Genomic DNA, 6,077 nt, shown 5'->3' with positions numbered 1-6,077 from the left:
TAAGGGCTTGGTGATGATGAACTCCTTGAACTTGACCTTATCTGAGAAGCACTTTATCTGTCCTTCCATTCTAAATGAAAGTTTTGCTGGATAAAGCAATCTTGGCTGTAGGTCTTTGGATTTCATGACTTGGAATACTTCTTTCCAGCCTCTTCTTGCCTGTAAGGTCTCTTTTGAGAAATCCACTGACAGTCTGATGGGTACTCCTTTGTAGGTGACTGTCCCCTTATCCCTTGCTGCTTCTAGGATTCTCTCCTTCATTTTAGTCTTGGCTAATGTAATTATGATGTGCCTTGGTGTGTTCCTTCTTGGGTCCAACTTCTTTGGCACTCTCTGAGCTTCCTGGATTTCCTGGAAGTCTATTTCCTTTGCCAGACTGGGGAAGTTCTCCTTTATTATTTGTTCAAATAAGTTTTCCACTCGTGGCTGTTTCTTTCCCCCTTCTGGTACCCCTATAATCCGGATGTTGGAACGTTTAAAGATGTCCTGGAGGTTCCTAAGCCTCTCCTCATTTTTTTGAATTCTCATTTCTTCATTCCTTTCTGGTGGGATGTTTTGTTCTTCCTTCTGGTCCATTCCATTGATTTGAGTCCCAGTTTCCTTTCCATCACTATTGGTTTCCTGTGCATCTCCCTTCATTTCAATCAGTCCAGCCCTCACACGTTCCTCTAATTTGTAACTTTGTTCCTCTAATTTGTGACTATAATCAACCAGTTCTGTGAGCATCCTGAGTAATAGTATCCTGAATTGTGCTTCTGAGAGGCTGGCAATTTCTTGGTCGCTTAGAGTTATTGGCTCTGGGACTTTGAGTTCTTCTTGTGCCATCTTTCGGGTTGTTTGTGCCTGTTCCATAGCAGTATCAGAGCCCTAAAGTGTTCACTAGAACAGGGCAACTCAGTCGCTGGGTTGTGACGTTGTAGGTGGGGGCGGGGTCAAAGAGGGACAATGGCTCTCACTGGTCTTGCAGGGCAACTAAGTCGCTGGGTTGTGACGCTGTATGTGGGGGCGGGGTCAAAGAGGGACTATGGCGTCCTGTCCGCCGCCTGCCGCCACGGCCCTCACTGGTGCCGCAGTTGCTGCCGTCACCGGGCCCACCTGTTTCGTCCCACTGCACGCGAGTGTGCCACCGCCGTCAGCCCTCGCCCCCTGGGGCCTGCGTGGTCTGTCTCACTGTGCGCGAATATGCACCCGCGGTCTGCCCCGCACCCCAACTGGTTCCCGTCTGCCTGCGCGCCTGGGTCGGGGGCCCTGTCCTGCCCGACCCTGCTCGCTGCTGGCTCCGCCCCTCTTACCGTCCCCGGTGAACGGTTAGATGTAGTCCGACTTCCGTATAAGGTGAACGGTTAGATGTAGTCCGACTTCCGTATAATTCAATTTTCTGTCTTTTGGTTGTGTCTTTGTTTCTCCAAACCTTTGTTGTATTCAAACTTGGTTGTGGGAGAAGGCACAGTGTTTCCACCTATGCCTCCATCTTGGCGGAAGTCTCGGGAAGTTGAAATTTTAAATAGATTGATCATGGTAGGCCTTATTGAAAGGTGACAAACAAAGTTTTGAAGGAGGTAAAAGAGGTATGTGGGGGAAGTGTTCCAGGGAGAGTAAACAGCAACTGCAAAGACCTAGAGGCAGGGAAGCCAAAGGAACAAGGAGAAAAAGTAGTAAGAGATAAGGACAGAAAGGACAGAAGAATGCCTATTATGTAGGATCTTTGTATCAGTTATCTAATGCTAGGTAAGATATTGCCCTAAAATTTTAAGCAACAATACCCAGGAATTAAAGAGTGTCTTGGCTGGGTGGTTCAGGCTCTGAATCTCAAGAGGTTGCAGTTGTCTGAAGTCTGGGCCTGAAGAATTTTCTTCCAAGGTGATTCACTCACATGGTTGGCAAGTTGACATTTATTGTGGGTGGGGGAGAAGAAGATATGGAGAAGGGCAGGACCCAGTTTTTCCCTGTGTGGGCCTTTTCACATGCTGTGTGAGTATCCTCATGACATGACATTTGGCTTCCCCCAGAGCAACAAATCAAACAGAGAGCAAGGCAAAAACCACAATGCCTTTTATGACCTAGACTTTTAAGTCACACACCATCACTTTCACTATATTCTACTGGTTACACAGGTCAGCTCTGACCTATCGTAGAAGATAACTACCCAAAGGTATGAAAAGCAAGTGGTAAAGATCACTGTAGATCATCTTGGTGGCTGGCTACAAGGGCCTTTGTAGACTGGCTTACAACAGTCTATAAAAGCTGTGGTAAATCTGTTCCTCTTACTTTGAGTGAAATAGGGAGTCATTGAAGGGATTTGAGCTGATATTTGATATGATCTGACTTATTAGGATAACTCTGGCTTCTGTGTGAATAGACTGGAAAGGGGCAAGAAGGTAAACTGGGAAACTGGTGAAGAAGCTTTTACAGTCCATGAGAGAGTGAACTACAGGTATAGTAGTGTTGATGAGAGTTGTTGATATTCTGGCTATATTTTGAAAATTGAGATGGCAGGATTTGCTCATGGGTTGGATGTGGGATAGAAGAGCGCAGTTAAAGATGATTCCAGGTGTTTTGTAGGAATTACAAAAATGGGTTAGATATAGATCTTGCCACAAATTATCTTACAACATAGATGAGATAAAGCTTGTACACAGTAGCTACACTGTAGGCAGAAAGCACTGTGCTCCATAACAAAGATACAAATTCAAGTGCTAAGTAAGATGAAAAAGTTCTGGAGGTGGGTGGTTAATGTACATAATGCCACTGAACTCTACACTTAAAAACAGTTAAAATGATAAATTTTATGTTATATACATTTAACCATAATTCAACTGCCAAGAGGGTTCAGAGGAGGAACATATGACCTTCAGCTAAGGAAATCTGAGAAGGCTTTGTGTAGGGGCAATCTTTTCACCTCGAATAAGGAACAGTTTGAGCAAATTAATAGAAGAGGCAGGAAAGCTGGGAATGGGCTGGTGCACAGTAAATACTTCCATTTTGTTTGATGATAGGTAAGATGACCAAGGAGACAGTGAACACGAAGTCAAGTAGTTTTACCATTATCCTGGAGGCCATATTGAACAGTTTAACTCAAATGGCCTTGTGCAGACTGGATTGCGGGGGAGTAGACTAGGTATAGAAGTAATGTTAGAAGACAGAGTAATGATTGGATATGTCTATAATCAGACAGCTCTAGGTTTGAATCAGTTTCTGCTCCCACACATACTAGCAGGGTGACTTTGTGCAAGTTACCTAACCTCTCTAAACCTCAATATCTTTATTTTTCTTTATTGTTTTTTGTTGACATTATTACAGCTGTCCCCATTTCCCCCCCTTTGGCGGCTTCCACCCAGATCTCATGCCCCTCTCTCTGGCCATCACCACACTGTTGTCTGTGTTTATGGGTTATGCACATATGTTTTTTTGGCTAATCCCTTCACTTTCTTTCAAACCCTCAGCATCTTCAACTGGAAAATGGGAATAATGATAGTTGCATATTTTATAAGGTTGCTGTGAGAATTAAATGAGATAAGTATTTGCTTGCAATTACTATTATTATAGTAAGTCAGATGTGAGATTCCCAGAGCCATGACAGTGGGAGAGGATCAGAGGAGATACTATCTTAGCAAATGCCTAAGAACCAAAAAGAAGTCTTTATTCAATCCAATTTCCCTTTTCATGACGGGCAGCATCATTTAAAGATGCAGGTGATACTTAAGATCTTCCCCATGAAATGAATACTTCTCATTCAAAATCTTTCATCTCACTACACTAGCCTCTAAGGGACCCCAAGTTTCTGAAACATAATTAATCTTTTGGTCTCACAATTCTACAGCATACGTATATATAAATAAATCTAGGATATAATCAGCATTTTATGTATACAGATTTCCTTTGCTTCCCTTCTTTATGCTTTCCGTGCTCATTCATTTTTGAAAAAATTTTAAAGATTTTATTTATTTATCTCTAGAGGAGAAGGAAAGAAGAGAGGGAGAGAAATACCAGTGTATGGTTGCCTCTCCTGCATCACCTGCTGAGACCTGGCCTGCAACCCAGGCATGTGCCCTGACTGAGAATTGAACTTCGATCCTTTGATTCGAAGGCCTGCACTCTATCCACTGCACCACACCAGCCAGGGTTCATTCATTTTTTAAAAGATTTTATTTATTTATTTATTTATTTAGAGGGAAAGGAGAAAGAGAGGGAGAAAAACATCAGTGTGTGGTTGCTCCTCGTATGTCCCTAACTGGGGACCTGCCCAGCAACCCCAGGCATGTACCCTGACTGGGAATCCAACTGGCAGCTCTTTGGTTCACAGGTCCGTGCTCAATCCACTGAGCTACACCAGCCAGGGCCTTCATGTTTCCCTTCATGTTCCCAATCCCCTTCGTGCTCCCACTAATTGTCCTCCTTTCTTTTTCCTTTCATCCTTCCCTTCTTGGACACAAAGCATATTGCAATCTTAGTTGTCTCGTTTATTGCCTGCGTGCTACTGGGGTAGTTATCCTTTCCGGCCCTCAATTTTCTCTGTAAAATGGGTTTAATAAGAAAGTGTCTACCTTACATGGTTGTTAAAATTACAACAAAGAACACGTTATATGGCTCCCACAGTGCCTGGTCTACAATAAGAGCTCATCAGGTTCGCTCTCTTTTCATCCTCCAACTTCTATTTCCCTACTGCTCGGCCTCAAAAACCAGCAAGTAAAAACCGTGGGAAAAAAAACACCTCCAAGCTGAAAGAGGAAACACTTGAGCTGGGGGCGGAGACTGCGCTGTGCGCACCGCGCAGGCGCGCCCGCTCGCCAGGTTCGGGTTTCGAACTTGGGGGGTGGGGGGTGGGGAGAGGGCTTCATTTGTCCTGGCTGTCCCCTTCCCGCCCTAGGAAGTGGCAGGACCACCGCGGCGCACTGGGTGGACGGGGCGCTCTGCGAGGGACGCCCGGGCCCTAGGGGTAAGTTCGAAAATGGCGGAGGGGGAAGGAGGAGGGGTTTGCAGGGCGGGAGGCTGGCCTCCAGGGCGGGGGTGGCGGGAAGAAGACTGCAGGGGCCCCTGTGGCTGGACCGGAGAGGTGAGACGGGCAGACTGTGTTCGGTGCCACTTTGAGGCACCCCCCCCCCTCCCCCGAGTCCCTCGGGATTCCTCCGGGGTATGGATGGTCTGGAGGGTGCAAGTGAGGGAGAAGAAGGGACTTCCGTTTCCTTTTAGGCCCGGTCGTCCGCCCAGTAGAGTTGGCATTTCGAGATCGGGACTTGGGCCGCCCCTCCTCCAGGACCCTCCCCTCGAGACCGCGCGGGGCGCCGCGGGTGATCCGGGCCGGCTCTCCTGGCACGGTGGGTACTGCCCGCACGGGCTTCCTTCTCGTTCTCCTCCCCTTTTCTTTTCTCCCCTCCCCTCCCCCCGTCGGGCCCCGCGTTACGGGGGAAGGCGGGAAGGCCGCCTTTGCCCGCCGGGGATGGCAGGTCGGGGCTTTTGGCCCAGGTTTCCGGGACCGTCGTAGGAAGGCGTGGGCGAGTGGGTGCCAGCCTGAACCCCATGACCTCTAAAGCAAATCGAGTCAAAGAACTTTTTTTAGGGATCAAAGGGACCCCTCCGACACCCCCATCTGATGCCTGTGGCATGTGTGGAGCTGGGTGGAGTGTGGGCGAGGAGGGCGTGTGAAACAGAAAGAATGGGAGCCAAAGAGCTTCCAGAAGAGGAAATTAGCTAGTAATTCTTTCCAACCTTTGCTGCCCTAGTCATCTTCCCAGCATATTCTGTAAGTGAAACAAAATTCAGTCTAACTTTCAGTTCCATTATTTTAAGTCCGAAATACACGTAATTGTTTTCTTTTCGGGCGGGGTGGTTGGTTATTACTGAAACTAAGCCATGGCCCTCCTCCTCCTCCTCAAAAAAAAAAGGAAACCGTCAATCAAAGCTTTGTAAAAACCTATCTGATTTAATAATCTACTTTTCTTTCAAAAATAATCGTGTCGCTAGTTCTGTAACAACTATACCTTGATTGTTAACGATGCATAGAAATTACTTACTTTGGTAAGACTGGAGGTCTCTATAGTAATTTCTCTTTTTTTTACTTAACGTTGTTACAACCAGTT

At 46.5% G+C, this 6,077-nt stretch overlaps 1 protein-coding gene across 5 annotated transcripts in view; it reads left to right on the top strand.

Moving 5' to 3' along the window:
- The first annotated feature begins 4,799 nt into the window (after positions 1-4,799).
- The window catches only part of XIAP (X-linked inhibitor of apoptosis), a 35,121-nt gene continuing 33,843 nt past the window's right edge, over positions 4,800-6,077 (top strand). For 4 of the 5 annotated variants that reach the window (XM_037067020.1, XM_037067017.1, XM_037067018.1 and 1 more), the window contains exons 1-2: positions 4,800-4,936; positions 5,191-5,315. The gene's annotated coding sequence lies outside the window, so the exon portion shown is untranslated. Of the gene's footprint in view, positions 4,937-4,989; positions 5,054-5,190; positions 5,316-6,077 lie in introns of those variants that run through there. The other variant, XM_037067021.1, reaches the window with a different exon arrangement.

Source organism: Sturnira hondurensis, unplaced genomic scaffold, assembly GCF_014824575.4.
Source record: "Sturnira hondurensis isolate 20B ecotype Veracruz unplaced genomic scaffold, ASM1482457v3 Scaffold0016960, whole genome shotgun sequence".
Taxonomy (NCBI): Eukaryota; Metazoa; Chordata; class Mammalia; order Chiroptera; family Phyllostomidae; genus Sturnira; species Sturnira hondurensis.
The sequence above is the reverse complement of the archived record's forward strand: the minus strand, read 5'-3'. Positions and strand labels throughout refer to the sequence as shown.